The 25,375-nt window shown below is 39.8% G+C and overlaps 1 protein-coding gene across 2 annotated transcripts in view; it reads left to right on the top strand.

Moving 5' to 3' along the window:
• BABAM2 (BRISC and BRCA1 A complex member 2) overlaps window positions 1-25,375 on the top strand; it is a 401,322-nt gene that overhangs the window by 55,624 nt on the left and 320,323 nt on the right. The gene's annotated exons all lie outside the window — the stretch shown is intronic.

The raw sequence follows: 25,375 nt of genomic DNA, 5'->3' as shown, positions 1-25,375 counted from the left end.
GTCATCTATCATAACTGCTATCCTGTACATTCTTGGCAATTTGATCTCCGTTTACAGAAGGCAGCTGGCATATTTCTCTAGGAAGTGCAGCTGGAGAGTCCTGTCTCCCTCTTCCTAAGGCCAGGAAGTACACTATTGTTACTCGTCTCTGCTTTCTTCCTTTGAAAGAGCAAAAATCTTCAGACTTCGGCAAATTGTACAGTTCGAAATTACTGTTTCCATTTTGTCGGTCTGCGGCAAAAACTTGAGTGATCTTTGACATCATTTGTAAGTCTTGCCTGGTTTTCCCATAACACAGATATGTGTGTTAGTGTGCTCCCCCCACCCCCCTCCTCCCATCACCCTCCCCAATGAAGTCATGCTGAAGTCCTCAGAGGCAGGCCGGGTGTTTTGTTTTGTTTTGTTTTGGGTTTTGGTTTTCAAAGGTAGTTCTAATTACTCAGGCCGTGCTATTGCTTAGTTATTCCTTCTCTGTGTTTCTTGCCCTCTACAGTGGGATTTTTCTCTTCCTGTAAGCAGCAGCCATCAAGACTTCACTCTGGCTATGACTTAAGTATTTCCATTGGATTTTCAAACTGTACGGAACGCAGGGATAATTTAAGTCACATTTCTTCACCATTTAATATATTTTTTTAAGAATTTATTTATTTATTTGACAGATCACAGTAGGCAGAGAGGCAGGCAGAGAGAGAGAGGGGGAAGCAGGCTCCCTGCCGAGCAGAGAGACCGATGTGGAGCTTGATCCTTTGACTCAGGGTCCTGGGATCATGACCTGAGCTGAAGGCAGAGGCTTTAACCCACTGAGCCACCCAGGTGCCCCTCTTCAGTATTTAATATTAAGATCAAAGTGTCAGTTTAGTTTTTTCAAGTTACCATGCCAGAGGGTGAACTATGTGGTGGAATTTAGAAAGCGAGCAGTTTTCCTCCTTTCGTATGACTCAGCAGTCACAATTTGGTGATTTTTTAAAAAAGATTTTATTTATTTGTCAGAGAGAGAGTGAGAGCACAAGCAGGGAGAGCAGCAGGCAGGCAGAGGGAGATGGAGAAGCAGGCTCCCCGCTGAGCAGAGACCCCGATGTGGGGCTTGATCCCAGGACCCTGAGATCATGACCTGAGCCGAAGGCAGACATTTAACCGACTGAGCCACCCAGGGGTCCTGGCAATTTGATTTTATTTATGGAGAACAGGAATTGCCTTTAGCCCAGTTCATCTGGGAGAAGAACCCGCTTGTAAAGAGAATGCAGACTCATGCCTGAGTTATTTTACATGGTACCCATAACAGTCTGTAGTGGTGCGGATCATTTCTACTTCTGGTTCTTTTCTCATCTTTGTAGAAACTCCCATCTTTTGCGGGGTTCAGTAGCATCATTAGTGTAGCTCTTGGTTTCCTTTGTGTTCTGGCTCTTAAGATGAATGCAGGGCAAGGAGAGATAAATTGTGCTGCTCTACAGAAAAAAAGAAAACGCCACGAAGATGGATTTGATGTCAGATTTAGGGACATTAGGCGGTGTCATCAGAGAAGCAGCCACGTCTTGCTGGTGTACCGAGGATGGCACGAAGGAAGAAATTTGGATTCAAGACATGGGAGAATTTGATATCCAGATTACTTGTATCAAATTAAATCTGTAGTTCCTGAGATAATATGTTGTGAAACTCGAGGGGTGGGAACCCCTTTAATCTCTAAGGTCTGTATGACCCGTGGAGTAGTTGATCAGGAGACATTTGTTGATTAAATGAATGAAACCAGGGCACTAAACGATTCTGTCTTGTGTGCAAGGTCTTAATTGGAAGGAACCTAAGTTTTGTGACCTTTCAGTGAGACAAGGGATATCTAAAGATCTGAGAAAGGCCAGCATGGTTTCCTTATTGAAGAGAGGGAAAGAGAATGAAAGCTTATATACATCAATGCGGTTGATACGCATATTTGGAAAGAACCCAGAAAAAGACTCACAGAGGTCGTTTACTAGTACTTGGGCTAGAATAGGACTAACCAGTTTTACTTTGTAAAGAAAAACTCTTAATACATGAATGTCTTATTATAGAATGACGAGTATAAAACTAACTTGGGAAGAAGAGAAAGTTGAATCTATCCCGAGAGTAGCCGGGCTTTTGATTCCATCTTTGAGATGGATCCAGGAAGTAGATCATGAAATGATTAGTTAGACATAAAATTTGTTGCTTGAAAATGTGCCCAAAGTCTCATAACTAAAGAATGAGTGCTACTTAGTGTTGAAATCAGAGAATTTGGTCATCTTAACGTAGAGCCTCTGTAGAGCGATTGTTTCGTCTATGGTTATTTCTTTATTTATTTTTATTATTCTTATCCTTGTGTTTCTCTTCCCTGTGATTTCACCGTACTTGGGTAAGACAAGTTCCAGGCAATTGCACTCAGACATCAGATTTTTTTTTACCTGCTTTCGCAGAGTTGGCCATCTCCCGTAGAAAGGAGAGGAAAGAAGCCACAAACGTCAGAACGCTTTCACTTCTCCACCCCAGCTGCCTGTGGCAGAGCACACCTGCCTCCCCAGCCCAGATTCTGCAGCACGGGATCGGAGGGCCTCCATTGTTTGGCACCATCGTAACCCTTCCAGCGTTCTCTCTTCTCCCAAAACCAGATTACTTTTTGACAGTCTGTCCCTGACCTTTGTTTTCAAGTCTGTCTGCTCTTCTCCCTTCTGAACATCTTGTTCCTATCAACGTCATCTACTCATCATTCCTGGGGCACGTGATTTTCTGCTCCCTCAGTTTTGCTAATTCTTTTGCCCTTGCCTGTAATTACCCTCTCATGTTTCCTTGTCTCAGCCTACTCTGAGCAGCACAGAGAATGGACATTTTTAAAAAGGATTAGATGGAGCATGATTTTAGATGAGGTGTTCATTGAAGTAGGAGACTGTGGTGGCTTGTCCAGAGGTGGCCACGGCTGACTCTCCTGTCCCACATGCTCTTCTGTACTGAGTGTGACCTTGCCACTCCTCCTTCAGGGATTGGCGTGTAGTTTTCCTCCCCCTGATTCTGGGTGGGCTTGTGACAATTTTGATCAGTGGAATGATGCAGGTCATGTCACATGACTTCTGAGGCTGGGTAGCTTCGGGCTTCTCAGCAGGAATACTTATGCTTGGAGCCCTGTGCTCTGCATCAAAATACATCTGACTGGGGCGCCTGGGTGGCTCACTTGGTTGAGCATCTGCCTTGCCCTCAGGTCCCATCCCCAAGGTCCTGGGATCGAGCCCTGTATCTGGCTCTCTCCTCAGTGGGGAGTCTGCTTCTCCCTCTCCCTCTGCTCCTCCGCCGCTCATACTTGCTCTCTCGCTCTCTCTCAAACACACTCTCTCTCAAATAAATAAATGAAATCTTAAAAAAATAAAAAGAAAGGAGTATGTCTGGCTACAGTGAGGTGGCCTTGCTGCCAGGTTCGCCGCGCCGCATGGAGACACCACTGGGAGGCATGCAGTTGGCAGGTTTGGGCTGTGAGTTACCGGGGTACCAAACCTGTGAGCAGAAACTGTATTGAACCCTGGCCACCAGCTGAATACCGCTCAGTGATCTCAGTCAGAGCTGCGAGGGGCAAAAAAAAAAAATCACTCATTTGTACTCTGCCTGTGTGTCTAAGCCCCAGAGTCTGTGACTGTAATAAAATGGTTGTTTCAAACCTCTCAGTTTGGGGGCAGTTTGTTAGGTAGCATTAGTAATTAGAATCTAGTCACTGGAGAGCAGGAGCAGAAGAGGAACCTGTAGGAGGGTGGAAGGGACGGGTCTGGGAGCAGACTACAGAGGCTCAGGCTCCAGAGGGAGGAGGAAAAGACCAAAGACTTAGAAAGGAAATGGGTAAAGTTTAAGGAGAAAGGGTGGGGAATATACACTGATGGTCTGTTATTACTAATTGTATATATACAAACGTATCTTTGACTATATTTATATTCATGTTGTGTGGAGTTGGGGTTGAGGTCACCTACCAAGGGGCAGGAGGAAGGCCTGGCGAGAGCCTGGCGGCCTAGTGGCGAATACCGAAGACAGGACAGATTATTGGCATTCAGTTCCTTGCCTTTAGCAAATGCTTTTGTGGGGAAAGATAGAGGCATGGCATTTTATTGTGGCCTGTTTTCCTCCAGAGAGCTTTGTGCGTAGTCTGCGTGGTCACTGTGAAGCCCTGTGAGCCCTTCTTCTGAAGAAGTAAAAGCATTTCTTTCAGAGGAGTGCCTCAGACCGCTGTGGCTCTGTGTTTACGAGTTCTGAACCTCAGCATGACTCTTCAGGGTTTCAGATAACCAAGCTGCTTGTGGTTTGGGGAGATGGAAGGGATCCTACCTTTTAGAGTCGGGACTTTGATTTTAAGTAGCAGCTTCCTTGAGAGGGGAGGGGCACAGCTCTCTAGTTCTGGTTGTGGAGGCTCAGAGGGCCCTTCTCCACTTTGAGGACTCAGCAAGTGTTGTTAATTGAGCGGTGGAATGGCTTATACAAAAGCATTGTTTTCTGGAGCATCCAGGGGTCTGGCCACCAGCCACATGCGAGTCAGTCTGTTTCTGTGAAGGATTACATGCTCCATGTCTCCACACACTCTTAAGAGTCCGGGAATCTTGCAAGTCTTAGAAAGTTTTAACCATGGAGTGGACTATCTGATTTGTTGTTGAAATTGTTTATTTAGTGTTGTACTGCTCTGGAACCTCACTGAAATGCTGTTGCTGGGCAACAGAACACTACTTTCACGACAGGGTAGCCATGATGGATCAAACCTTTACTTCATGGATTATGGGCAGGATATATGAAATTCTGTAATATTCTAGAATTTGCCCTTGTGCCCTCAGGGATCCTCCTGTGGTTCAGTTGGTCTCTGTTACATGCTTTTGTTTCATCATTTCTTAATGTTTTATTTTTATTTATTGGTTTTTTTTTCACTGTGTTGGGGTGACCTTGGCACTTCTGAGCTGTTATGACTTGGGTTTTGCGTATTTCTCCACCTCTTCCCTGAAAATTGCGGTATGTGTAGATAACTCGCTCTTACAGACCCTGCTTGATTTGTTTCTTTCTGGCTTGCGTAATTTTCCTGGCAGGAGCATGACTGTCTTTGTCCGTTGTTATCATCAACTTAGATTTAAATGATGAAACAGAAAAAGTTGTCATTGTGATACTATTGCTTTTAAAAAAAAAATTGCTTTAGGGGCCTCTGGGTGGCTGAGTCAGTTTAGTGTCTGACTCTTGATCTCAGCTCAGGTCTCGATCTCAGGGTTGTGAGTTCGAGCCCTGCGCCCGCTTAAAGACCAAACAGAAAAACTGCTCATTTTCTGTTGCTTGGTTTTTGATTTTTTCATATTTTCAGTAAATGTTGGCTAGAGTTTGTACACCTTTCACTGTTTTTATTCTGGTAGTAGTTTTATTTGTAAGACTTTTTTCCTTCATTGCTTCTGAAAAGCATTTTCTTATATCGACTTTTGAAGAATTTTAGTTTCTTTATCCTTATTTTTCAGCATCCTAAATTTTCACTCATTTCCACAGATTTCTCCCCACTTTAGCTTCTGTGGATTATGGGGACTTGCTTTTGTTCATTGTTAGACTTGTTTAGCTCTGTCGTGTGTGAACTCAGAGGATCCTTCATACAATTTTTTTTTTTTTGGAAACATCTTTCTTGGGCCAGCTGCTGGGCATTTCAGAATTATTTAACAGTAGGAAGTATTATTGAGTGGTTTTTTTTTTTTTTTTCATGAATTCCACAGGCTAACGTTTGGTTTTCACAAAGTTTCTGCAAGTTTATGAGTGGGCTTTTGCAGCATCTTCCAAGCACTGTTTTTGTGGGCGCTGGAGCATAAAGTCTGGTCTGAGATTGTTCTTTGTGTGCTAGTTTGATTCTGCTTCTGGTGCTCTGGTTTGTGCCTGTGGATGCAGTCAGCAGAAGTCACATTGTTAAACAATGAACTCAGAATTGAAAGAAAGATTGGTGTGGTTTCTTTCCCCCCATCTTGCATTCTGTGGTTATTTCTCCGGATTTTTTGGCAAGTGTTGTCTGTGTCACGCTGTGCCACATCAGCCGCGGGTTTCTGCTTTGTATAATTCAGTGAGGAATTAGAAAGAAGTATTTACAGTTGTATAGCAGTCCATATTTTCCAAAGTATTTTTACTTCAATGATCTCATTCTAATCTCCCATATAAGGGAGAGCTCATAGAGTTTTAAGTGACTAGCAGCCCGAGGTCACATAATTGGGAAGTCAGGGACCCAGAACTCAAATCCAGGACTTCCGAGGATAAGCTCAATGCTTTTCCCACCATACCATGCTGGGAAATAAGTATTGTTTTTTATTATCTTACGGTAACAGTGTGCTTCGCGGTAGAAGCAGATAATAGCAAATAAACACGAATAATCAGCGGCTCACAGTGAGAAAGTTCAGCAGGAAGTAAAAATAAGCAATGGCATCGCTCAGTAGGAAGTAAACACAACATCAGATGCTAGAGGCATCTGTCATACATCGCTAGGAAGGGTGGCGGTCCGTTGACTAAAATCTGATTGGAACTTAACTGACAGGTTTCCACTTTTGTGTGGATATCTCTTGGACACTTGGGCTTGGTTTTCTTTTGGAGGGCAAGTTTCACAAGAAGTTTGTAAAGATAGAGTGAGAAGTTAATCAGGTTTATGAGAGATAAAGGCTGAGTTTCAGCTCTGAGAGATAGGGAATAGTCTTAAATGCTGTATTTTACTCTTTGTGTCTTTGTGACTAGTTTGCCCGTGATCTTAACTTATCTTGGAGGCCCTGACCTAGTAACATAACTTCATGATTCTGGTCTGTTATCTCGTCTGATACATCTTTAAAGATTTTTATTTATTTATTTTGTGAGAGAGACAGAGTGAGAGAGAGCATGAGAGGGGAGGTCAGAGGGAGAAGCAGACTCCCCATGGAGCTGGGAGCCCGATGTGGGACTCGATCCCAGGACTCTGGGACCATGACCTGAGCCGAAGGCAGTTGCTTAACCAACTGAGCCACCCAGGTGCCCTCGTCTGATACATCTTTAATTGTCTTAATTTTATCTTTTTGATATAATAAAAATTGTCATTTAATTTATGGTCAGATCGCAAATTAAACAACAGTTTTGAACCATTTTGTAAAATCACTTGGGCGATTTTTCTTTAATGTGGAGAAGATAAGGGAGGAGGACTTAAGGGTCAAGATAATAAGGTGGATCAGATTATATGGCTGAATTCTTTGGACATTTGTGAGTGAAAAAATTGGGTTTTCATTTTAAAATGTACTTAAAATTTATTTATAGATGAAATTATCAAAAGATTTTCACCTTAGCCTGTACTTCAGGGTAGAGTCTAAGTGACTATCTGATTAAGTACCCAGTTTTATTTTATGAAACAGAAGGGATCTGAAAGAAATGAGATAGGATCAAAGGCAAATATAATTAAAATAGAATATTCTTCCCTCAGCCCGTTAGTCTTGCTACATTTCCTCTTAAGAGACATGGATTTGTCAGAACTTATGTCATCCTAATAATTAACCGAAGCAAAAGAACTCTATTTTTAGAGGCAAAGATCCTTTGCTGCTATCTACTTTACTACCTGTTGTAACAGCTTCCTTGGTAGTGTCCTTGGTAAGTGGATGTATAACTACTGTTGTTAATTCAAATCATATTATTCATGAGACAACATTACAGTGCTCTTTCAAAAAATATTTTTGTCCCAGGGACAGAACAACTTTATTTCCTCATCTATGTGAAAGTTTCATGGTACTGAATAGAGAGAGCTCGGTAGAATTCTTGTTTGAATTAATTAGCCATACCCATGTTCTTTTTGTAGTGGTGATCTTTTTGAAAAATGGAATTACTAGAATTGCCAAATAACCGTCAGGGTGGAGAAATTGTGGATAGTGGCAGCAGACTACAGATGAAGAAAAACATGGTCCCTATATTTAGAGAAAATGAAGGAGAGACACATTCTTGAAATTACGGTCTAATTTTTATACTGGCATTGGGTAAGATTCAAGAGCTGATTATTAAACAAATGGTCTGAGAGCATTTGAAACATGTTTTGTCTTTAGTACCCAACGGAGGTTTACTTAGAAGCAAGTTATATCGGGTGGCTCAGTTGGTTAAGCATCTGCCTTTGGCTCAGATCATGATCCCGGGGTCCTGGGATCGAGCCCCGCATCAGGCTACATGCTTAGCGGGGAGCCTGCTTCTCCCTCTCCCCACTGCTTGTGTTCTCTCTCACTATCTCTTTCTGATAAATGAATAAATAAAATCTTTAAAAATAAGCAAGTTATGTCAAACTAACATTATTTCTCTTTTGATGGTTGATCAGCTGATATAGTAAATCATTTCAGCAGAAAATCTCGACCATTTCTCTGTGTTGTTTGCTGGATATTTTATGTTTTTGAACCAAAAAATGGTAAATTGGTTAATCATTGGAAAGTTTTTTAGGGTCATATGTTTTACTATGTTTTATTCAGCATTTTGGTGAATGATATGGGTATATTTGTTCAACTTGTGGGAGAGCACGCATTTAAAGAGATTGATACTATTGTATGTGCAAAACTTAAATTTACCCCATTAAGCTTGTGTATTGGATCAGAAACAACAGGATGAAATTGGACAAGGAGAATGTGGAGTCCCTCATTTGGATTTCAAAAATTAGCTGCAAAGGTAAAGGAGAGCATTTATGTGAGGAAAGATCAGGGATGTATAGTGTGAACCACTAATGTGATGTGACTATAGAGAAAGCCAGCAGTCTTATTCTGTATTAACAGAAACATCCCGTCTGTAGCTTGGAGGGAGGTCCCTGTGCTGGGCCTGTGGCATAGCAGACCATACATGGGTGCTGTGTTGACATGAAACTAGCGTGTACTTGACACCTCAACAGTGCTTGAAGAAACGCGGGGTCCTAGTTTTTAAAGAGAGAATGACTGGAAATGGAGTCTCAGAGAGGTTAAGTCACTTGTCCAGGATGGTATTAGCTAATGCCAGATCTAGTTTTCTTCTCTTAGTATAGGGTTCTTTCTACTCATCACACTTTGCTTTTCCAGAAAGTAAAACCAATATTACCAGGGAGAAGTTATTAGAAAGCAGCTTTTGACTCTACACAAGAGTTTTTAATAATTGGTCCAGATCTGGGGCACCTGACTGGCTCAGTTGGTGGAGTGTGGGACTCTTGATCTCAGGATCATGAGTTTGAGCCCCAGGTTGGGTATAGAGATTACTTAATTAAAAAAAAAACTGTAGTTAAAAAATTGGTGTTGTATTAGGAGAAATGAATTCTTTATTATTGGGAGACTTGAAATAGATACCATATAACTTTTTTGTTGGAGATATTTGCCTAAAGGGGGATAATTCTGAGCTGTCAGGAACTGAGCTGGACTATCATATGTGCAAAGCAATCAACCATGTTCCTCTTTATATCTCTTGTCCTGGTTAATTATTAATAATGTCCCCCTTCCCACTCTAGGATGCTCTACTTTGGATGATAAATTGTATGATTGGCTTTATTATAAAGGCTTCTTCCAACTCTGTGTGTCTGCTGTATGAAAATTATTTTAACATATATTATCTTAGTTTACCCACAGAGATCAAGTCCTAGTGGCAGTATGTGGCATCTGAGAAAGTCACTTGAAAAAAATTTTTAATGGAAAATTTCAAACGTAAAGGTAGGAGAGTGGTATAATGACTTCCTAGGTACTTGTCACTCAGCTTTACAGTTACCAGCTCATGGTCAACCATGTTTTATGTGTCATCTCCCCATTTTTTCCCAGATGATCTTGAAGCAAATCCAAAGTGTCATATCCATAAATATTTCAGTGTGTATTACTACAAGGTAATGACTTTTTAAAAATGTAACTTTAATATCATTGTCACACTTCAAAAGCCAACACTAATTCTTAAATCTGTTGCTACCAGTTAGTGTTCAGATTTCCTCGGCCAGTACATACACACAGACACCTGTGCACACATACACATGTGAATTGTGTGTGTGCACATGTACGCATGTGTGTGTGGGTTTTACAGCTTATTTCAATGTTCATAGTGTGTACATTGCAATAGATCAATATATTATTTAAGTCTCTTTATAGTCACCTCAACTACTGGTGCTCCCTTTTGTTTTTCCTTTTCTTTCTACTCTTCTTCCTTTTCTGCCTTATATTCTTTTTCTCCTTTTCTCCTCTTCCTCCTTCATTCTTTTTTCTCTTTTCTTTTTCTTCTTTGTTTTCAACTTATTCATGAAGAAACTGGGCTACTTGTCCTAGAGAGTTTCCCTCAGTTTGAATTTTGATGATTTTAGCCCCGTGGTGTGGTTATAACATGTTCCATTGCTCCTGTATATCCTGTATGAATTGGTAATTTGGCAGAGGCTTAATCAGATTCAGCTTTATTTAACATTTGTTTGGCAGGACTATTTCACAGGGTCACATGTTACTCCATTTGAGGCTTATAATGTCTTACTGTCTTTTGATGCAGCAGAGCCTTCAGTGGTCATGACTTAGATCCATTAATTTGTTAAGAGTTGCAAAATGTGATAGTCTGTTATCTCTTCCTTACTTATTAGGTGAAATATTTCTTTTCTTTTCTTTTTTTTTTTGGTTGAAGATTTTATTTATTTATTTATTTGACAGGGAGAGAGAGACAGTGAGAGCAGGGACAGAAGCAGGGGGAGTTCTCTGGAGAGGGAGAAGCGGGTTTCCCGCTGAGCGGGGAGCCCGATGTGGGGCTCGATCCCAGAATTCTGGGATTGTGACCTCAGCCAAAGGCAGATGCTTAAGGCTTGAGCCATCCAGGTGCCCCTAGCTGAAATATTTCTGTAAAAAGTTTTTCCTGATTAACTATTTGGTAATCCTAAGTACAATTCCTTTAGAAGAAGAGATTAGATGCTTGATTCTTTTTTTTTTTTTTCTGGTTTCCAAATATTGAGTATGTTTCTGTGTATCTTCCAAAGATAACTCTAACTATGGTTTTTGAGAAGTGTTGTTATTAACTCATGGTTTTAAAATTTGATGTGTTTTAGCACAGTACACTTACTGTTGTTACTGATGTTTGAAGTGAGCCTCTTCATGATGTTCCTGTGTCCTGTTGATACAACCCCAAAAGCCTTTGATAGCTTTCGTGCTTTCTGGCATGACCAGATGTTCCAGGCTCATCTTGTGCTTTTTTTCATTCTGGGCCTCAGGCCAGCCTCATCACTCTTCCTCGCCCTCCAGGGAACAAGCGGGGAAGCAGTTTCTTGTATGAAATTGCTGCATTTTGCAGAGTTGTGTGCCTATGTCTAGTGAGTTGCTAAGCCGGATTCTCACAGGTCTCAAGCTATGCTTTGGTTTGATTTTAAGTCGGTATATCAGGCAGCTTTGATAGCTTGAACCATTCTCCTCTATTTGAAATAATTCTATTTGGTCCATCTTTTATTCCTTTTTTTGCCTTTTGGGTGCTGCATTTCTTTATTGGCTGTGGGATAGAAAGGGAAGTACTGAAGCCCTGTCTCATGGCAGTGAACTTGAGTGCCCCATACTGAGCGCTGCTTTCTTGGGAGGTCATTATTGAACAAGCAGAACTGTCAGGGATGAGATTTTGGAAAACCAGACACAGCCACGGTTCAACATTAGATGTGTCGTTTCTTCAGGAGCAGCATATATTTCTTGATTGAACAGCCAAATTTTTGACTTTGTTTGGATTCCTAAAAAACAGAGCTTGGACAAGGGTCTTGGTATAGATAGCTTATTTGGGAGGTGATCCCTGGAAGCACAAGGAGGGAGGGAAGAGAGACAGGGAGGGAGAAAGCCAAGAAGGGTACATAAATGAGTGGGTTAGTAATGTGGTTAAATCCTACTTCCAGCTTCCCAGCTGTGTATAACTCATCTCAGCATTGTTTTAAGGAAGACAAGGAAATTGTTTATATATTCACTCTCATCTCCTGTTCTTAGTGTCATTCATTTTCAGGCACTGGGGCTTTTTGTTGTTGTTGTTGTTTCTTTCCCCTTTTTGCTGACCAAGCTCCCTTTTAGGCCAGATAGATAAGGTTATTTGAGCTGGGGGCTTGGGACACTGGTTTATGGCTATGGTCAGGGTAGAGGTGAGAGCGCACAGGGGTGAGGTAGGGTGTAGCAGGATGAAGAGGAGAGGTAGGGGCATGGGAGTGGGGTTCAGAGCGGGGAGGTGGTGGTGTTCCCCAGAGATCATTGGTAATATCTGGAGACAGTTTTGGTTGTCACAACTGAGGGCGGAGGAGAGTGCCACTGGCTGGCATGTAGTGGGTTGAGCCCAGGGATACTGCTAAACATCCTGTGATGCATAGGGCCACTGCTTGCAACAAAGCATTATCCAGTCTCAGGTGTCAGTAGTACTGATTATGGGAAACTCTGATGTATAGGAACCCAGAGCAGCAGGTGACCACTGGGATGGGCGGACCGAGGGAGAGTGGCTGGGACACCAGTGGCATCTGCTCTGCTTCCATCGACGTGTCCTAGGTCTCCTGCCGTTCTGCTTTTGCTCACGGTGTTCCCCTCATAGCCTCACTCCTAAATCCTTTTTCTTCTTTAATGTCTGGGGTATATATTCTATATTCTTTCTCTTTTTATAGAAGACTATCAATGTATTTTATACAGTTTATTTCTGTTAGAATTGTTTGTGTTGCCTGACACCCAACCCAGCTCAAGAGCCACTCTTCGGTGAAGCTTTCTCTTACACTCTTTACTAATCCCTCCATTTTCAGAATTACCATCGCATGTTATTGGTGACATTTCTTACAACACTAATTAATTTTACCCAGAACTATTTTTTCTTCTCAAACTGTTATTTTTAAAAATAATATTCCTCTGATAAAATTTTTGGAAGAGTTGTATGTACAGTGAGTATCTGTAAACCCTTTATCTAGTTTATCATTTGTTAACATTCTGCCAGTTTATTTCTCTCTCTCTGGACTCACACACATATGTGCATATGTATGCAGATATAGATATATATTTTTATCTATATAGCAAAATATTTTTGCTGAACTATTTTAAAGTAAGTTGCAAACATTTCTATACTTTGCCTTGAATACTTCAGTATAAATCTCTCAAGAAAAGGGTATTTTTCTTCTGCAGAGTCTCAGTACCATTATGACACTCAAGGAATTGAACATTGCTAGAATAAGATTATTCAGTAAGTGGTCCATATGTATGTTCCCACAGTGGTCTGTTAATGTTCTTTTAGCTTTTTTCCTGTGTCTGTGGTCTAGTGAAGAATCAGACCCTGTATTTCCTGTTCATATCTACTGAATTTTCTTTAATCTATAACAATTCTCTAACCCTTTTTTTGTTGTTGTTCATGATACCAATGGTTTTGAAGAGTCGAGGCCTGTTTTGGAGAATGTCCCATAATTTGGTTTGTCTCATTATGTCTTCATGGTTGTATTTCAGTGAAACGTTTTGGTCAGGCTTTCTAAATAAGTAATGTTCTGTCCTCACAAGGTCCATGGTGTCTGTTTGTTCCAGTATTGGTGCTGCTAAGTTTAACCCTGTGGTTAAATTAAGGCGACATCTGCCAACTTTCACCATTGTAAAGATAGATACCTTTTTCTATTGCAATTTATTAGTAATCTGTAAGGTGATACTTTGAGACTGTATACTGTTCCCCAGTAACCTTTTTAAAAAAAACTTATTTAATTTTTTTTCGGTGTAACAGAATTCATTGTTTATGCATCACACCCAGTGCTCCATGCAATACGTGCCCTCCATAATACCCACCACCAGGCTGGCCCAACTTCCCACCCCCCGCCCCTTCAAAACCCTCAGATTGTTTTTCAGAGTCCATAGTCTCTCATGCTTCATCTCCCCCTCCAATTTCCCTCAGCTCCCTTCTCCATCTCCCCATGTCCTCCATGTTATTTCTTATGCTCCACAAATAAGTGAAACCATATGATAATTGACTCTCTCTGCTTGACTTATTTCACTCAGCATAATCTCTTCCAGTCCCATCCATGTTGATACAAAAGTTGGGTATTCGTCCTTTCTGATGGAGGCATAATACTCCATAGTGTATATGGACCACATCTTCCTTATCCATTCGTCCGTTGAAGGGCATCTTGGTTCTTTCCACAGTTTGGTGACCGTGGCCATTGCTGCTATGAACATCGGGGTACAGATGGCCCTTCTTTTCACTACATCTGTATCTTTGGGGTAAATACCCAGTAGTGCAATTGCAGGGTCATAGGGAAGCTCTATTTTTAATTTCTTAAGGAATCTCCACACTGTTCTCCAAAGTGGCTGCACCAACTTGCATTCCCACCAACAGTGTAAGAGGGTTCCCCTTTCTTCTCATCCTCTCCAACACACGTTATTTCCTGTCTTGCTAATTTTGGCCATTCTAACTGGTGTAAACTGGTGTAAGGTGGTATCTCAATGTGGTTTTAATTTGAATCTCCCTGAGTACAGACAAAAGGCTGATATCCAGGATCTGTAAAGAACTTCCCAAACTCAACACACACAAAACAGATAATCATGTCAAAAAATGGGCAGAAGACATGAGCAGACACTTCTCCAATGAAGACATACAAATGGCTATCAGACACATGAAAAAATGTTCATCATCCCAGTAACCTTTTGTTGAATGGTTCTAGTATCCATTGATGATCCTATCCTGAATCAATAATTTATTAGTGTTTGTAGTTATTTTATAAATGTCTTACCTCTAAGATCTTATCTCTTAGATTACAGGCTTTATTGGGGGCAGAATCTCCTAATTATTTCTGTTACTGACACTGCATGGAGTTATTGCATATGCTTACTTTTTGAGGTATTGAATGAATTAATAAGTGAAGATGCGAAAATAAGAGAAAATAAGAAAAGTCTTCTTTTATCCTGTTAGCTTAACCCAAATCTTTAGTCATGTGCTCCCTTTCCTAAGCTTCCTCAAGTCTAGAGTAATTGATACCATTTTGTTTGCATTGGTTCACATTTCAGGAGTTTTTCCATAGTGTTCTCTAAAGGATAGTGTCTGTTTTTCTTCTCTATAAATGCTAAACTGCTTACACGATACATTTAAAGCAGCCTTTTTGTCCATCTCCCTGACAGGTTAGGTCACAGAAAGTGAAATGTAAATACATGGTTGTCTAGAGCCTACACCTGAATTAATCATATATGTATGAAAATCAAGCTTATTTGCTAAGTTTTCCTATATTATTGTTTTCCCAGTTTTTCACAATTTCATGACAAGTCATCATTACTGATTTGTTCTAAAATTATCTTTAGTTCCCAACTACCTTTTAAAGCTACAAAAAAAAAAAAAAATCATGGAAGGTTGAGAAAGTGTATTTTCTTTTTATGGTGTCAATGCATTATAGTCATTAAAAAGGAATTGGTAATACATTATATTAATGAAACAGTTTGTGAATATGCATTAGAAAATTATTAGGACTAAATTTTCTGCAGTAGAATATTTATTATTCAATAAAGGAATGCTAATTCATAGCATTTGACTTAAATATTGTTATTTTATGCACTGAAATGAGTATACAAAAATACAAGGTTAAAGGTTCATTTAAAACATATTGTAATGTCTGAAGATGGGGTTTTATTACCTTTCCTAATTAGTCCGAGTTTCTGAGAATCAGCAACTTAGAAAACTCTCTCTGATATACCTAAGAATCATGTAGTTTAATTTCCTGAGAACTGTCTTTTATTATAAACCACTAAAATAACCAGGCATGTTTCACTTGGAGAAGACTAAAAGAAAAATCATTTGCAGATGGATTTGGGGACAGACATATAGAATAATGCTTAGGGTAGGACTACCCTTAATAGGTCAAAGTGATTTGTAGGCATATGTATATTTTCAACATATGAAAGAATTTTTTCCATCCACTAATAATTGCACAGCAACAGAAGGTGCTGCCTAATGAAGTGGTGAGTACATTTCACCGGGAAGGAGTCATGGAAGGTTGCATGGCTTTTCCTTCATTCCCTTTGTTCTCTTCTTCCTTTTCATTGGCTCCTCTAGATTTGTGATGCCTCACATGGTCACTACCAGCCACCTGTGGCAATGTAGTACTTGAAATATGGTGAGTCTGAATTGAGATGAGCCGTATGACACATCAGATTCTGAACTCCTAGTTCTAAAAATAGTATAAAATATCTCACTAGTTACTTTGACATTGATTACATGGTGAAACGATACTATTTTATATCTACTGGCTAAATAATTGTATTAATTATTTTTACATATGCTTATGTCTTAAATATTTATTAAGAGTACAGATCAGTTCTAGATAAGAAGATGTAAACACTCTCCACCCGATCTCTCTCACTGGTTGCAGTGAAAAACCCTAGAGTACCCTGAAGAATACCTATGGCAAATACCTGAGGACTCTTAAAAGTAGATAATAACAGACATACTAAGAACAAAAATCAGAACTCAAAGAGTGACCCATGTAAAGTTAGTTTTCTGTGTCTTACCTCCCCCTTTTTTTCTTTCACATCTCCTGGTTTAGATCATAGGGCACCCTAGATCCTGGAACCAAAGGGGGAGGGGCCCTTCAGGCTGGAGTGTTTCTTTAACTCTCTTGGTCCTAACTCAGCCATGTTACAGTGATGAAACTGGACTTCTCCCTCAGCAGCCTCTCCAACTTTTCTTTTGCTGTGTTACCCCTAGGTGGATACAGTCATGGCAAGTATACAAGAACATGGCGAGGCTGAAACTCCCACTTTCTAGGCAGAGCGCCAGGAAAAGACACCCCTGGAAACCAGAGACTGTGTAGGGGGATGTCCTACAGAGGAGGGAGCTGGAGGAAAGGATCTTTTAATTTGTGTATGAAGTCTCAGGCTTGTCCTCAAGCTGCACATGTATGGAACTGGGCAGAATCAACATAGCAAAGGCTTTGAGAACTGATCTGTAGTGTAGACCAGCGCCTAAATCCCAGACTGGTCTTTGGGTAACACACACTTGGGGAAGACTAGAATAGCATGAAATGGCTTTGAAAATGACACTTAGTGCTCGCTTCGGCAGCACATATACTAAAATTGGACTGATACAGAGAAGATTAGCATGGCCCCTGCGCAAGGATGACGTGCAAATTCGTGAAGCGTTCCATATTTTTTCACCCAATAAATTTAGGAGCGCCCCCCCCCCCCAAAAAGACACTTACATTGAACCAAGTCCACAGAAGATGGCTTAGCACTTTCAATTTGAGCCTGGCTTTATGCCAGTTCCTTTAGCAACTTCAGTGCAGTGGACACATTCCTTGAAAGACATAAACCATTAGAACGTTCTTTTAAGTTTTTAAAAATTTATTCATTTGAGAGAGAACGAGAAAGTGAGAGTGAGTGAGAGCATGAGCAGGGGGAAGGGTCAGAGGGAGAAGGAGAAGCAGCCTCCCCGCTGAGCAGGCCCCCAGGATCTTGACCTGAGCTGAAGTCAGACGCTTAACCTACTGAGCCACTCAGGCGCCCCTCTATCAGTTCTCTTTCAAGAAGAAATAGATAATCTGAATAGTTTTATTATCTGTTAGAACAATGGAGTTCATAGTTAAAAATAGTCTTTCAAAAATGAAAGTGAAGCCCAGATTATCTCAGATGAATTCTACCAATCATTTAAAGGAGACACAGCCCTAATATACAGCCTCTTTCAGAAATTGAAGTGGACACAGAATTTTCAGATTCATTTTATAAGGCCACAATTCTCCTGGTATCAAAATTAGTCAAAGAAAGTACAAGAAAAATGAAACAAGACAAACGATAGATCAGTATCCCTCATTTGAAGAGAGAAGCAAAACTCTTTAAAAAACATTAACAAATTAAATCCAGCAGAAAAAAAGTATATATGAGATACATGTACATTTATGACCAAGTGGATTTTATCCTGGGAATAAACCTGTAACTAACATCATACGTGATGAAAGACTAAATGGTTTCCTCCTAAGATTGAGAACAAAGCAGGGATGTTCACTTTTACAATTTCTATACAATATTATACTAGAAGTTGTAGATAGTATAGTATGGCCATAAAAAGAAATAAAAGGCATACAGATTGGAAGGGAAGAGGTAAAACCGCCTTTATTCACATATGACATATTTGTCTACATGGAAAATCCTAAGGAATTTCTAAAAAACTTCTGGAACTAATAAGTGAGTTTTTCAGAGATGTGTAGGATACAAGGTCAGCATAAGAAAGTCAATCCCATTTCTTTTTTTTTTTTTTTTAGATCCTATTTCTTTATACTAGCAAGAACAATTGGAAACAGAAAATATTTAAAAAGTGCCATTATAATACCTATCCTACAAAAAAAAAGGAAAAGAAAAAATACTTAGTTATAAAACTAAAAAGCTATGTTCAGGATTTATATGCAAGTGAAAGGAATTGAAGATCCCAGTAAATGGGAAGATACCATATTCATGGATCGGAAGACCCAATATACTTAAGTTATTTTCTCTGAATTTATCTACAGTTTTAGTGCAATCCCCATAAAGATCCCAGCAGGATTTTATAGATATTAAAAATATTTCTAGCACGGTATCTTAATAAAGAATAAAGTTCTTCTCTTTAAAAAAAGAAATATTACTTCAGGGTGCCTGGGTGGCTCAGTGGGTTAAAGCCTCTGCCTTCGGCTCAGGTCATGATCTCAGGGTCCTGGGATCGAGCCCCGCATCAGGCTCTCTGCTCCATGGGGAGCCTGCTTCCCCCTCTCTCTCTGCCTGCCTCTCTGCCTACTTGTGATCTCTGTCAAATAAATAAATAAATAAATCTTTAAAAAATATTATTTTAACAACTCAGGAAACAACAGATATTGGCAAGGGTGTGGAGAAAGGGGAACCCTTTTACACTGTTGGTGGGGATTTAAACTGGTACAGCCACTTCTGGAAAACAGTATGCAAGTTCCTTAAAAAGTTAAAAATAGAGCTACCCTATGATCTAGCAATTGCACTACTAGGTATTTAACCAAAGGATACAAACATAGTGATTCAAAGGGGCACATGCAGCCCTATATTTACAGCAGCAATGTCCACAACACAATAGCCAAACTATGGAAAGAGCCCAGATGTCCAGCGACAGATGAATGGAGATATATATAATTTATACACACACACACACACACACACACACACATACATATGTATGTATTCTTTATCCATATATATAATGAAGTATTACTCAGCCATCACAAAGAATGAAATCTTACCATTTGCAATGATGTGGATGGAACCAGATGGTATTTTATGCTAAATGAAATGAGTCAATCAAAGACAATTGCCATATTATTTCCCTCATATGTGGAATGTAAGAAACAAAACATATGAACATGGGGGAAGGGAAGGAAAAATAAAATAAGATAAAAACAGTGAGGGAGGCAAACCATAAGAGACTTTTAACTATAGGAAACAGACAGCATTGCTGGAGGGGAGGTTGATGGGGGAATGGTATAATTGGATGATGGGCATTAAGGCGGGCACTTGATGTAATGAGTATTTGGTGTTATATGCAACTGATGAATCACTGAATTCTGCTGAAACTAATAACACACTATATGCTAATTAAACTGAATTTAAATAAGAAATAAAAAAATATGGGTGGGTGGGTGGCTCAGTTGGTTAAGCATCTGCCTTCGGCTCAGGTCATGATCCCAGATCCTGGGAGTCAAGCCCTACATCAGGCTCCCTGCTCAATGGGGAGTCTGCTTCTCCCTCTTCCTCTGTTCCTCCCCCTGATTGTACTGTCTGTCTCTCTCACTTTCACTCTTTCTCAAATAAATAAATAAAATATGTAAAAGACAAATAAAAATTTATTTTGAAAGGCAAGGGAATTAGAATAATAAAAATAATTTTGAAAAGAAGAAAAGAAGAACAAAGTTGGAGGAGTCAGACTATTTAATTTTAAGACTGATTCTTCGGGCATTGTGGTATTGGCAAAAGGATAGATACTGATCAGTAAAACAAAACAGTCTAGTAATTGAACCACATAAATATGGTCAGTTGATTTTTCAGTTATGCAATAGCACTTCAATGGAAAAAGGATAGTCTTCTTGACAAATGTTGCCAGACAGTTAGGCATTCATATGGCTCTCCCTGCCTCCAAAGAAGGATCTTGACCTGTATCTTAAACCATGTACAAAGTATAACTCAGATCATATTCTGAAATTCAAATTTCAAACTATCAGACTCTGAGAAGACATAGCAGGAAGTCTTTGTGACTTGAGGTAGGCAATTAATTCTTAGATACAACATAAAAAACCCAGTCCTCAAAAAAGTTGATAAATTGGATTTCACCAAAATTAAAAATTTTTGCTCTGCTGAAAATGCTTTTGAGGGTTTGAGTAGATAAGACACAGTGGGAAAAAATATTTGCAAATCACGTATCTGACAGAAGACAAATTTCACCAAAGGAGATATACACATAGCAAGTAAGGACATGAAAAGATGCTCCACTTCATTTGTCATAAGGGAAAAGTAAATTAAAACCATTGAGATGCTGTGATACACCTATTAGAAAGACGAAAAACAAGGGCAGTGACGACGACGACAAACTGACCACATCAAGTGTTGGTGAGAATGTGTAGCAATTGAAATGCTCATGCTTTGTGTGACTGTTCAATGAAAGTGCCATTCTGGAAAACAGTTTTGATAGTTTGTTTTAGGGTTAAAGATACATTTTTTTTCATATGACCTACTGATTCCACTCTAGGTATCCAGAAAGGATAATCATTTCTCTAGAAATGTAAATTTATGTTTACACAAAAACCTATGCATTGATAGTTGTAGTAGCATTATTCATGACCATCAAAAACTGGAACTAACCCAAATGTCATCCATTGGGTAAATGGATAAACAAACTGTACATCCATAGAACGAAACACTAGTCAGCCATAAAAAGGAACAAACTGTTGATAGATGCACTTAAATATATCAGCATATCTGGCGGGTTCTTAAATATCTCTGCTAAGTGAAAAGAAGCCAGTTTCCAAAGGTTACATACCATATGATTCCATTTGTATGACATTCTGGCCCATGTGAAACTGAAGGGACAGAGACCAAACAGATCAGAGCTTGCCAGGGCTGAGGGATGGTGGGAAAGTTTAACTACAAAGGGATAGCCTGAGGAAATTTGGGAGGGTGATAAAATTGTTCTGTATCCTAGTTTTGGTGGTTTACACAGATCTATATATGCATGAATCTATGCATGCCATAAAACTCATGTGCTTGTACACAAAAGAGGAGAATTGTACTATATATAAAATTATAAGAAATAGTTTAAAATTTAATTTCACCCTTTTATTCTTGTCATGTGGCTACTAATAAGTTTAAAATTAGGTACGTGATTTGTATTTCTGTTGTACAGCACAGTTTTAGGAATGCAAAGGATTAGATGTAGTCTCAGTCTAGAGATAGGGATCTCATAGAAGGAAGTCTCATAAGGAAAGGAGGCCAATTTAAATGACCTGTTTCATCTGCCCCCGTTTCCATCCTTTCTCCTACAGGTAGTTTTTGAGGACATGTTTCATGGAAATTATGCCAACTCTCAGATACGATAATTCTTTATAGTCTCTTTTCCTTGATATAGGAAAAGAAATTCTACCTCTCAAGACAGAGTGTGTGCTGTACAATGGAATCATTGACCCTATCTCTGAATTTGTAGGGCAAAGAGTACATCTTTGAGGCACGTGATAAATTTCTTCATGATATCCTTGTGATGAATGTTTAGTCTCGTGGTGTTATTGGGTAAATATTATTTAAATGATTGTACCCAAGAGGTACTGATTAATTGAACTGTGGCTGCCAGAGAGGGAGTTTTCCAGAAGCATGCTTATATCTGTTTATAACTCAGAACTGGGAGTGCCAACCCAAAATTGGAATAGAATCTAAGAATATTATAACAGGCTGTAAATAGAGAGATAAATCTAACAAGATTGAAATATAATAGGGATAAATTTAAAATCCTGAAATGGATTCCGAAATTCAGCTGTCCAAATTAAGAATGAGAGATATATGGCTTAGCAATAGTGTGTATATAAAAGTCTTTGGGCTTTTAGTTGATAGGAAGCACAATACAAATCAACACTGATGTGGCTGCCAAAAAAGCAATTTCAGTTTGCAGTGGTATTTATTAATAGAAGTTTAGCATCTAAAATGAAGGCATGGATTTTTTTTTTTTTTTTTTTTTACTTGATTCTGTGTTCTTTAGAGCAAACTTGGAATCTTATGTGTAGTTCTGGGTTATTACCCTGGAGCAGGGCTACAGACAAACTGGTACCCATGCAGAGAAGAGAGAGGAGAGGGCAATAAAGGAAACTGAGGCCATGTTATGTGAGGAATCGTGAAAGAAACTGGAGTATTTCCCCTGGTGAAGAGGTGACTCATGGTGAGGTTGAAAGGGAGGTCACAAGGACTGCCTGCAGATCATTGAAGGGCTATGATATTAAAGTGAAACTAGAATCATTCCATAAATTTTTAAGATCCAGTGGATGAAATTTTTGGAGAGACAGAGAATTAAATTTAAGCGTAAGGAAACATTATCGAGAGTTGGAGCAAACTCTTGGAAATGAGTCACCTCTCCAAAGTCTTTTGTAAAACTACTGCTTGAACCTACCTTTCCACTGAAAATCTCCGTCACCCTGGCATTTCCACAAGATTGATGTCTGACTCTTACTTCCTATACTTGGAGTTTTAGTAAGTTACCATTTTATGCAGCAGTTGATAGGGATAATTCTTTGGTCTTTGGTTATTTACCATCTGAATTGTTTCTTTGAAACTCTGTTTTCCTGGCACTTATTTAAACTCTAAGATAGACAAACTAACACGATGGTATTTCACTGGTGTAAGAATAAGGAGAGGAGCCTGTAGACCAGCTGTGTTCTTTCTGTAGCTGGGGGGCAGGACATCTGCTCCATCCTCCAGATCTGGTGATTGGCCTTCTGGGGATGGTGCTATAGCTTCTAAAGATTGTCAGCTGCCGGGGCACCTGGGTGGCTCAGTGGGTTAAGCCTCTGCCTTCAGCTTGGGTCATGATCTCAGGGTCCTGCGATCGAGCCCCGTGTCGGGCTCTCTGCTCAGTGGGGAGCCTGCTTCTCCCTCTCTCTCTGCCTGCCTCTCTGCCTACTTGTGATCTCTGTCAAATAAATAAACAAAATCTTTAAAAAAAAAAAAAAAGATTGTCAGCTGCCAAGGTACCAGCGTGTGAATAAAAACTAACTACATCTGGAATTTCTGTGAGTTCATGTATGTGTAATATTATGAGCCACGTTAGGTAGGTATTTTCAAAGGGAAGAACTTCTGCCCCGTTGGTCCCACTGTGGTAGCCTAGCAATCTTTAAGGAGTTCTGGGAAACAAGATGCGACACGATCATTTGGTTGTCAGGTGGTCATAACACTTTCGGCCGTTATAGGGGTTTTGTTTCTTTACTTTTTCCTTGTTCCTTTTTTTAACCTCACCTTATATCACCTCTGGACCTATTTTTATTACTTTGTTCTCTTGCCTACTCTTCCATTTTATGAAAAGTTGAAGTAAGCAGTATCCAAGTAATGTGTACTCTGTGTTCCTATCATCTTCTCCAGGGTGGAATAAAGGAAATACAATGTTATTGCTCTCCCGTATGATTTGTGTTGGTCTTTTCTCCACCATCTCTGCCTTGAGGTCACGTACTATGTTCTCTACTTCCGGTATAACTCCCCAGGTGTCCAGTATGTGCATCTGTGCATGGTGGGTTTTTAATAAATGTTCTTGACTGATTTACTGACTGTTCACCACAGCAAGAAAACACTGCCACGTTTTATTTCAAATAAGCTATAGAGTATTGAGGCAAAGTGCTTCAGGGGTTCTTTGAGGTCTGGAGGTAAGTATTTGAGAGATTCTAAAATGTAAGAGTATGAGATTCTGAAAGATATTTAAATTATTCCCTTGTTTTGAAAAATACTTGTATAATGTTTTTACTGTATGCAATATAGTAATCTCCCTCTTTCTCTCCAAAGAGATCTTTTTAGTTGAGGGCGTGCTACTATGGTATACATTGTTTGTTTTTTAAAGAATTATTGTATATTCAAATACTTTTGGCTGCTTTAAAAATTTAAAAAAAAAACAAAAGTTAAAAAAAAATTCCCCAGTATCTTCCTTTAAAAAGGGGCCATTTGGGGGTGCCTGGGTGGCTCATTTGTTGAGCGTCTGCCTTTGGCTTAGGTCATGATCAAGCCCAGCATTGGGCTCCCTGCTCAGCGGGAAGCCTCCTTTTCCCTCTCCCACTCCTACTTGTGTTCCCTCTCTCACTGTCTTTCTTTGTCAAATAAATAAATAAAATCTTTAAAAAAGGGGGGGGCGGGGCGCCTGGGTTGCTCAGTGGGTTAAAGCCTCTGCCTTCAGCTCAGGTCATGATCCCGGGGTTCTGGGATCGAGCCCCGCATTGGGCTCTCTGCTCGGTGGGGAGCCTGCTTCCTCCTCTCTCTCTGCCTGCCTCTCTGCCTACTTGTGATCTCTGTCTGTCAAATAAATAAATAAAATCTTTAAAAAAAGGGGGGGGCATTTGGAGGAACTTTTATTTTTTTATTTTTTAATTTTTTAAAAGTAGGCTCCATGCCCAGCATGGAGCCCAAGGTGGGGCTTGAACTCACCACCCTGAAATTAAGAATTGAGCTGAGAGGTCAAGACCTGAGTTGATCAAGAGTCAGATGCTTGGGGCGCCTGGGTGGTTCAGTTGGTTAGGCTTCTGCCTTCGGCTCAGGTCATGATCTCAGGGTCCTGGGATGGAGCCCCACATCCAGCTTCCTGCTCCACGGGGAGTCTGCATCTCCCTCTGCCTCTGCCCCTCTGCCTTCCCCTGCCTGTGCTCTCTCTCTCTCTCTTTCTCTCTCTCTGTGTCAAATAAATAAATAAATAAATAAAATCTTAAAAAAAAAAAGAGTCAGATGCTTAACTGACTGAGTCCCACCCAGGTGCCCCTGGGGGATCTTCTTGAAAATAAAAATCTTTGTTAGTGTTCATCTTATAAGAATATTCTTTGCTTTTTAAAAAGACCTCATTGTAGAGTTTCTGTAAATGGAAAACTTTCCAACTCTATTTTCAAGAGGATTTTATTTATTTATTTTTTAAAGATTTTATTTACACATTTGACAGGGAGAGAGAGAGAGAGAGAGAACACAAGTAGGGGGATAGGCAGGGAGAGAGGGAGAAGCAGACTCCCCACTGAGCTGGGAGCCTGATGTGGGGCTTGATCAGGAGTCTGAGATCATGACCGGAGCCAAAGGCAGATGCTTAACCATCTGAGCCACCCAGGTGCCCCCAAGATGATTTTATTTATAAAAAGTAAATTTACTCATAACCCTTGAGTAGCCACTTGCTAATATATTTGTGTTTAAGTTAAGATTAAAATAGAACAGATTTTTGCATCAGATTATAAAAGTTTTATTGAGATATAATTCTTACACCATCCAGTTTACTCTTTGAAGTGTTCAGTTCA

This window comes from Martes martes, assembly GCF_963455335.1.
Source record: "Martes martes genome assembly, chromosome: 9".
Lineage (NCBI taxonomy): Eukaryota > Metazoa > Chordata > Mammalia > Carnivora > Mustelidae > Martes > Martes martes.
The sequence above is the reverse complement of the archived record's forward strand: the minus strand, read 5'-3'. Positions and strand labels throughout refer to the sequence as shown.